General features: G+C 37.4%; 1 non-coding gene across 1 annotated transcript; it reads left to right on the top strand.

Moving 5' to 3' along the window:
- The first annotated feature begins 2,544 nt into the window (after positions 1 to 2,544).
- Positions 2,545 to 2,651, top strand: LOC136221155 (small nucleolar RNA R71). Its single transcript, XR_010684941.1, has one exon. It is a non-coding gene; the product is annotated as a small nucleolar RNA R71 (small nucleolar RNA).
- The last annotated feature ends 7,107 nt before the right edge of the window (positions 2,652 to 9,758 follow it).

The following is a 9,758-nucleotide window of genomic DNA, read 5'->3' as shown; positions in this document are numbered from 1 at the left end:
TTATCCAAATTTTCTAAACATGCATCAAAAGAATCTCCATAAACTGAAAAATCATCCATAAAAACTTCCATGATATCTTCAATGAAATCGTTAAAAGTTGTAGTCATACAATGTTGAAATGTTGCTGGTGCATTACATAGACCAAATGGCATTCTCCTATATGCAAAGGTTCCATAAGGACATGTGAAGGTTGTTTTATCTTGGTCATCCGGGTAAATATATATTTGAAAAAATCCGGAATAACCATCGAGAAAACAATAAAAAGCATGACCGGCTATCCTTTCGATCATTTGATCAATGAAAGGTAGAGGAAAATGATCTTTCCTGGTTGCTTTGTTTAGGTTCCTATAATATATACAAACCCTCCATCCGATGGTGGTTCGCGTAGGTATTAATTCACCTTCGGCATTCCTTACTACAGTTATGCCTCCCTTTTTAGGTACACAATGGATTGGACTAACCCATTCACTATCCGAAATAGGATAAATGATTCCATTGTCCAAAAGTTTAGTAATCTCATTTTTTACTACTTCTTTCATGTTCGGATTTAAGTGTCTTTGCCTATCCGCTTTAGGTGGCTTATCTTCTTCTAAATGAATTCTATGCATTAAAATACTAGGATTAATTCCTTTTAAGTCTGAAATTTGCCATCCCATACTTCCTATTCTATTCTTAACAACTTCTTTCAATTTTTCTTCTTGATCATTAGTTAGCTTGTTAGAGATAATTATAGGAAGAGTATCACTTTCGCCTAGGAAAGCATACCTCAAATGGCTTGGTAACTCTTTAAGTTCTAACTTAGGGGGTACTATGATTGAAGGCAGAACTGGTCCATCTTCTCGAATCAAAGGCTCTGGGTCCTTATCTTCTTCTTCTTCTCCCACTATAGGTTCTATTATTTCGTCTTTTTGAACCATGTCATTAACACATTCTTCGACCAAGTCGAGTTTCATACAAGTGAATTCCTCCATAGGATATTTCATTGCTTTGTTCATATTAAACTCGATCTTATCTTCACCTATCCTTAAAACTACTTTCCCTTCCGACACATCGACTAATGCACGTCCCGTGTTCATAAACGGTCGACCAAAAATTAGTGGACAATTAACGTCATATGCAAAGTCTAATATAACGAAATCGGTAGGAAAAATAAATTTATCAACTTTAACTAAAACGTCCTCAATTATACCATATGGTCTCTTAGTGGTTTGATCCGCTAATTGCAAAACCATATTGGTACGCTTGATATCTTCTTCTAAACCTAACTTATTAAAAATAGACAACGGCATTAAGTTAATACTTGCTCCTAAATCACAAAGACAACTTAGGAATTCAATATCTCCCAACTTACACGGGATGGTGAAACATCCGGGATCTTTGAGTTTAGTGGGCAAGTTGCTTGACACTATTGAACTACAGTCTTCAGTTAATGATATGGATGAAATTCCTTCCCAACTGATCTTCTTTGAAATCAAATCTTTTAAGAACTTATCATAGTTAGGAATCTGCGTTATTGCATCCATAAATGTCAAATTAATATGCAAATTTTTAAGTTTGTCCAAAAATGTTAAAAGTTGTTTGTCATAGTCCTTGTTTCGGACTTTGTATGCAAAAGGTGGTTTGGGTACAAAAGTTTTTGTACTTGAATCAATAGGTGAACCTTTTGCATTTAATGTATCCTCTTTGGATTTCGTTGGTAAATCAGTTCCTTGTAAAGTAGAATTTTCGGGCATTTCTGGACCTAAGTAATTTTTCCCTGAACGAAGAGTGATAGCCTTTACATGCTCTTTCGGATTTTCTTCCGTATGGCTGGGAAGACTTCCCTCTTTACGGGATGGAATTGATTTAGCAATTTGTCCAATTTGAACCTCCAAATTATGGATGCTAGATGAGTCATTTTTAATAAGCTGATCGAATTTATTCTCGATCCGTTTAAAACCATCGTCGTGATTACTTACTTTTCCACTGATAGCGTCTATAAATTTATCGATTTTAGAAGATAAAGTGCTAATCGTATCTCTTGATTGATTTTGATAATTATTGGTACGATTTTGATTAGCATTTGCATTATTATTATTATCTTTCCAATTAAAGTTAGGATGATTCCTCCATCCAGAATTATAAGTACTAGAGTAAGGATTATTAGTTTGGTTTTGCCCTTGGACAAAATTTACCTATTCAATCTCATCCATACCTTCGTAATCCACATCCGTTTGGATTGGATTACCATTGGTATCGCACGGTGCCATAAACCTATCAATTTTGTGCGATAAGGCAGAAAATTGGGCTTGTAACATCGCGACTGGATCAAGATTCACTATACCTTTAACTGTTGGTAAGGATGTTGAGGATGATGGTTTTGCCACTGGTATGTGTCCACGTTCTACGAGCCACATACTGCTGTTGATTGCCATTTCCTCCAAAAGTTCTATTGCTTGGGCGGATGTCTTTTTCATGAATAACCCTCCCGACATAGCATCTAATGAACCTCTAGTTGTAAGATTAATCCCATTATAAAATGTTTGCATTAAAAGTGCATCGGGTAATTGGTGGTGTGGGCATAAACGTTGAAATTCTTTAAAATGTTCCCAAGCCTCATAAAGAGTTTTATTATCATTTTGAGAAAAAGATGTTAACTCTTTTATGACTCTTACAGTTTTTGCTAAAGGGAAATATTTTGATAAAAATGCTTGGGCTAGTTGGTCCCAAGTTTCGGATGTTGCGACTGGCATAGAAGTTAACCAAATTTTTGCCTTGTCCTTCAAAGTGAAAGGAAAGAGGCGAAGTTTGACTGCTTCGGCAGGCACATCTGTCATTTTGAAAGTGTCACAAATTTCTAAGAAATTTGTCAAATGGGCATTTGGGTTTTCGTTAGGTAGTCCATAAAACATTACATTATTTTGCAACATATTAAGCAAAGCTGGCTTAATTTCAAATTGGTGTGCGTTTATTGTGGGTCTAACTATACTGTTTGTTACACCGACCACTCCTGGCCTAGCGTAATCCATAAGTATTGCCATATTTTCTGGCTGTTGTTCTGAATTTTGTTTCTCTTTGTTTTTCTTTTTGTTTTTCTTTAAGGTATTTTCAATTTCTGGATCTAATGGTTTTGGTGGAATGCCCGAACTTCGAGAACTGCTCATGAACTTGAAATTTTTGCACGAACCAATCTACCTTCAAAACAAAATTGAAAATTAAATATGTAAGTAAATTGAAATAAATAAAATATAAAGGTTAAAATAAGTATGTATAAACCTAGATTCGAAATAAAACACGAAAAATCTAAATTTTTGTAGAAAATTTTGGCATTCCCCGGCAACGGTGCCAAAAACTTATTGAGCGATTTCCGCAAGTGCATGGTTTCGCTTGTAGTAATAAAAAGATATCGATCCCACAGGGAACATTTTTTCACAAAAACTCATTTAAATGTAGTTTAAATACGACTTAAGGTTTATAAAATAGATAATCGTTATTTGAAATTGATTGAATAAGAATTAGGTTAGAATATATGAAGAATGTTAGAAATCAATTATGTTTGAATATGAATTACAAAACAGAAACGTTTAGTGTTTAAAATAAGAGATTAATTGTATTCGTTTGCATTAAGCAAAGAAAACAACTTTAAACTTTGAATAAATTATAAAAATGTAATAACGTAAACTGGTTCAATTAAAAGGCTTTGAACCGCAGACGATCTTCCTACGGTCGGGCAAGACCGCTACCTTAGCCAAATTTATACTTATTTCCGATAAGCCGACTTAACGATCATATCGTCCTTTAGAATGAATTTGCCTAAGTGTTCAACAAAGTTTTCTTGTAAAGATATTGAATTTAACTACATTTTAATGAAAACACCAGAACTCACTTCAGATCATTTACAGAAGTGCTACATAAAAATATATTGAATTGCATGAACTTTATTAGATGAAGTGTGAATTTGATACAAGTTTACAGAGAGTAAAAAGCATGGAAGCATTCAAAACGACATGAGAGTTCTGGATCGTCAATCCTTTCCTCAAACCTCGTTAGAGTTTGTCAGGCTCCGCTACTTAATCTTCTCGCTGAATCTTCGGAATAGAGATGGTTCTTCTACTACCAAAATGTAAACTAATATTGAACAAATCTTAATCTAAATCTAATTGCTAACGTGTTTGTAATTAATTAATAAACAATGTGTGTACATCATATCGTTTTTACAAAATCGAACTTCTAACTCTGAGTCGTTTCTGACTCAGAATTTCTGCATAAATTCTGTACTTTAATCTTAATAATCTAACTCTCTTTACAACTCTGAATCAACTCTCTATTTATAGATGTTGAAGAGTCATGTCTAGGGGTCGTGTCCACCATGAAGAGACGTTTCTATCCACTCAAACGGACGCGTTTCTTTGCATTTCAACATGTGAAATCTATGCTGACAGAAAATCTGATGTTACCGAGAATGGTGAATCTCTACCGAGATTAGGGGGCAAGTTTTGGTCTTCAAAAACGGAAGAGAGAGGTGTCTGGATGACGTGTGTCGTGATCGAGATTAGGGAATCTCAGTCGCGACACGGGTGATGATTCTCGTCATCGGCTTCGTTTCCCGTCTTCGTTTCGGTGCGTTTGATTTTCTTCGTCTTTGACTCTTTTCGTAGGGTTTTTCCTTCGTTTCTGACCTCTTTTCATTCATATTTGGAGTATACCAAATATTTAGGTACCTTGTATGAAAGAAACATATTCGGACGTAAAAGTACTCTAAATAAATATAAACAGCATAAATTCGTAGTAAAGCTGATGTAAATATTGATAATATTTTAGGTATATTTTGGGCTTAACACCTAATCTTATTTTTCTGCCTCTTTTTCGGCATATCTCACATGCTTTTTTTGACCCTCTCCCCCCTCTTTTTTTTGTCCCTCTCTGCTTGGGTCCCTCTTCTTTATATAGAGACTTTTCTAATTAATTAGAGACTAATAGAATGTTAATATAGTTTTAATTAGTAAGTGTCTGGGCCTGGGCCTTTGAGCATATTAGAATGGATCTGGGCTTCCTTCTATTTTTATTTCAAAAATTAAATGCTTACAACATAAACATTAATTAGTATACAGATTCCATTAATTTCGAACTGTACAAAATTCATACATAAACATTAATTAGTAATCTTAGATTTTTTCTGTATCTTTTAAATATACTAATTTTATCCAATTAAATCTCATTGTAGACATATTAACTTAAAAATAAGAATCTTTTAATTAATAACTAATATCCTAATTGATTGATTAAATCCTTATAACATATACATTTAATCAATTTTACAGATTATTGAGAATACTTCTCTTCCATTTTATAAAATATGATTAACTACAATTTACACCAAAATATCACTATATCTATCATGTAAATATTTATAAAATAAGGATGTATAACAAGAATAAAAATTACAAAATATGAGGAGTTACCCCGGACAAAATGGGTATCTACAGGTCAGAGCCAGCATCTTCATGGCCCATTAAAGTCTCAACAGCCGGGTTCTTGTCCATTCCAGTTGATTGATTTGGAATTGAAGGTTGTTGGACAGGAGGTGGAGAGTCAATGTGTGCTTGTTGTTCAATATTGGAAGTGTTGGCAGCAGCAGTAGAAGACTCAGGTACTGTCTGCTCAAGAATGGAAGTGGATGGAGTAGCAGTTAAATTGATCACTTGCTCAGTATCAACTTGATTCAGAGCAGGTGTCTCTTCATTTACTTGCTCACTATTGAGTTGAGCAGTAGTAGTATCGATCACTTGCTCAAAAGAATGATCAGTTGGAGCAGTAGTGTCGAAAGGTTGAGGGCCCATGTTGGGTTCAGAGATGGCTTGTTCCTGAGCTCCAGAAACAGAGGCTTGTTTTTGCTGAGCTTGTTGCTCAGGAAGAGGTGTGCTGGTGACAAAGACGAAGTCAATGTTCTTGGGGTCAACAACATCTTGACGAGGAGGTGATTCATCATCAAGAGTATAAACTTCAGGTTTTCTGCTTGACCTCTTCTTGAACCTCTTTTCTCTATTGCTTCGATGATGATGATGTCTGTGATGTTTGGAAGAGTCAATAGGAATGGAATCAGGTGACTAGAGGGAAGGAATTTCTAGTTGCTAAACTGTTGGTTCCTTCTCAAAAGCCTTTATTCCTACACTTTCAAGCTGCTCTCCAACGTCTAAGGTTCCCTCCTCAGGAGCTCGTATTCCTTCACTTTCAGTCCACTCCTTGGTGTGGATTTGATCAGCTATTAGCTCAGTAGTGGAAGGAATAGAGGCAGCAGGGGCTTGCTGTTCAGCAGCAAAGGCTGTAACTGGAGTTTCCTCGATAGTTACTGCTTGTGTCTAGAGGAAGAAGGAGCCCTCAGGAACATAGAAGTCTAGTGGTGTTGGAGTTAGCCCCTTAACTTTGAAGGTAGTCTTCTTCTTCAGAGGTTGACCACCCTCAGGGAGATCATCAGTGGTAGCCCTTTTCTGAGTCTGCTCAGCAAATGTTGGCTTAGAGTTGCTTGAAGAAACTCTGACCTTTTTGGTTGCTGGCCTGGGAGATTTAGCTTTAGGTGCCTGAGACACATCAGCTTTTCTTTTCTTCCCCTTACAGGGTTGTTCATCCGCAGCATCTTGAGCAACCTCACCTTTCTTGTTCTTAGGTACTTGAGGTATGCTGTGTTTAAGACTGTTGAGAATCTTAGCTGTGATCTCAGTCTTGATGTGACTGACTTCCTTATCAAAGCTCACTTTATGGTCATCTAGGATGGCCATTATCAGTGAGCCCATCCTGAGTTGTCCAGTGCTCCGTTGAAACATGCCGATTAGAAAGACATACATGTTCAAGGGTTTCTTTTCCAGCATATGCCAAATGAAACATTGCTCAAAGTTTGAGGCAGATGTTGTGGAATTGACTTTAGAGAAAAGAAAATTGGTCAGGATGTAGTAAACCTGGCACTGAGGCTGGGAGAGAGAAGTTGCTGAAACTTCTCCTACGAAGCCTTTCGGCTTACAGTAGTTAGTGTCATACTTAATGTCTTGTTCATCTCCCACTCTTCGAAGCTTGGTACCCTTGGCTTTCAGATTCAGTAATCTAGCCAAGTAGGTCGGGGTGATGAAGATCTTGCTGCCTTTTACTAAGGTCACCATGTAGTCGATGTCATCATCAGCAATCATAAGATTGCGATAGAACTCAGTGACAAGCGCTGGATAAGTGGTTCCATGCAGTCCAAAGAGTGTTTCCCAACCGTTGTCAGCAATCCATTGACAGAAGGGCTCAGCGGTCTTCATGAAGTCTGGTGAAAAGAACCTTGAGATGTTGACCTTAGAGTCCACTAACTTCTCGTATGCTGGGCTGAAGGTTCATTCTTTCGGAGCCTTGTTCTTCTTCTTCTTCGGTTTAGAAGACTCAGCATGTTCGTGTTGCTCCAGAATGTTGGCCTCAGCCATGACTTGATCATGCTGGCCATGAATGGATTGGTGCTCAAGGGAGTAGCCATAGTCCAGTTGTTGTTCATCCTCCAGTGAGGAGGGGTTTATGTTAGAGGATCTATCCTCATACAATTCAGTTCTACTGGTGGAAGAACTTTCAGAAGACATGGTGTTCTTGAGTTCTTGAAGATTTCCAGAAATAGAATGGGATTTGGGAGAGAAAGTGAATAGTGCAAATTTCAAACGTAAAAACTAATGGGGTAAAAATGTTTCACTATTTATAGCCGGTGGAAAGTGATTTGATAGGTCAATGTAACAGTGGGAATTCGAACCACTCATGGGCGTTTTATCCTAACATTTAATGCTAATTATGGCGCATGGTTCCCTAATCATGATTACCTACATCATCCTAGTCACTACCCTAGTACGCGTGCAAACCCTAGAACGTCTATTCAGTATCATCACAAAGCATGCAACATAGTTTTATCACTTAGCACAGTACACATAGAATTTATTGAAGAGGATTAAACATACGGATGGCTTCTCTCAGTATGCTAAACTGCTCATGAGCCAGCGGCTTCATGAAGATATCAACAAGCTGCTCATCCGTTGGGACATAGGTCAGCTTGATCTCACCCTTGAGTACATGATCTGTGATGAAGTGATGCCTTATGCTGACATGCTTCATCCTGCTATGCTGGATTGGATTCTTTGATAAGTCAATGGCACTTTTGTTGCACATTTGACTTCGATTATTTTCGTTTTAACTCCATAATCATCCAGCTTTTGCTTGATCCAAAGAACTTGGGCAACACAGCTTCTAGCAGCAATGTACTCGGCCTCATTGGTTGATAGGGCTACTAATGATTGCTTCTTACTGAACCAAGATACAAGACTGTTTCCGAGAAAGTGACATCCCCCTGAGGTACTTTTTCGTTCCAGCTTGTCTCGTCCATAGTTAGTATCAGTGTATCTAAGGAGTGTGAACATACTAAGAACTGAATGTCCGGCCTACTTGCCGTAAGATAGAGTCGAGAGCCAATCATACCTCGGTACAACTTACTGTCTACTGACTTACCATTTTCATCGACAGAGAGGACAGTGCCAGTGCCCATTGGGGTGGATATTGACTTACAGTTGTCCATATCATAATTCTTCAATATTTCCTTTACATATTTAGTTTGGCTGATAAAAATGCCATTTTTGCCTTGCTTGATTTGAAGTCCAAGGAAGAAGTTGAGTTCTCCCATCATAGACATTTCAAACTCAGTTTGCATCTGCTTACTAAATTCCTTACAAAGAGACTCATTGGTAGCACTAAATACGATGTCATCAACATAAATCTGTGCCACTAGGGTATCTTTACCCTTTTTCTTTATAAATAAGGATGTGTTAGCTTTTCCCCTGACATAATTTCTAGTCAGCAGAAAGCTTGTTAGTCGTTCATACTAAGCATGTGGTGCTTGCTTTAGACCATACAGAGCCTTCTTGAGCTTATAAACGTGGTTTGGGAACTTTTGATCCTCAAACTCTGGAGGTTGATTAACATATACCTCCTCATTTATAACTCCATTTAAAAAATCACTTTTGACATCCATTTGAAACAGTTTAAAATTCATAAAATTTGCATAGGCACACAATATTCTAATAGCTTCTAGCCTTGCCATTGGGGCAAAGGTCTCACTATAATCAATACCTTTTTGCTGACTGTAGCCTTGACAATGAGTCTTGCTTTATTCCTCATAACATTTCCTTGCTCATCAAGTTTGTTGCGGAAGACCCATCTTGTTCCTATTGTCTTTTGACTTTGCGGATGTGGCACTAGATCCCATACTTCATTCCTTCTGAATTGGTCAAACTCCTCTTGTATTGCACCCATCCAGAATTCATTATTCTCAGCTTCTGAAAAGTTCTTTGGTTCCAAAACTGAGACGAAAGCTACGTTGCTGAGGTACCTCTTGAGTTGATTCATTGTCATGAGGTGATTCTCAGCAGCATCGAGAATGTATCTTTCAGAATGTCCTCTTGGGATTCTGATCTCTCTCGACAACGTAATGTCTTGAGTGTCTTGTGTTTCAATAAGATCTGCAGTTGTAGATTGGTCAGTGAAAATGATTTCGGTTTCGTTTTTACCTTTAGTCAGTCCTTGAGGAAGTGACTCAGTAGTTGCGCTCAGGTCAGCAGGTGTTGGACTGGGATCATCTTCAGTTGTCTGATTGACCTTCTCTGCAGGGTTAGTTTCATCGAACTAAATATGGACAGACTCTTCTAAAACCTGAGTTCGTTTATTGAAAATTCTATATGTTTTGCTGTTTGTTGAGTACCCTAAAAAGATGTCTTCATCAG

The sequence above is a fragment of the Euphorbia lathyris genome, chromosome 2 (genome assembly GCF_963576675.1).
Source record: "Euphorbia lathyris chromosome 2, ddEupLath1.1, whole genome shotgun sequence".
In the NCBI taxonomy this organism is placed as follows: domain Eukaryota; kingdom Viridiplantae; phylum Streptophyta; class Magnoliopsida; order Malpighiales; family Euphorbiaceae; genus Euphorbia; species Euphorbia lathyris.
The sequence above is the reverse complement of the archived record's forward strand: the minus strand, read 5'-3'. Positions and strand labels throughout refer to the sequence as shown.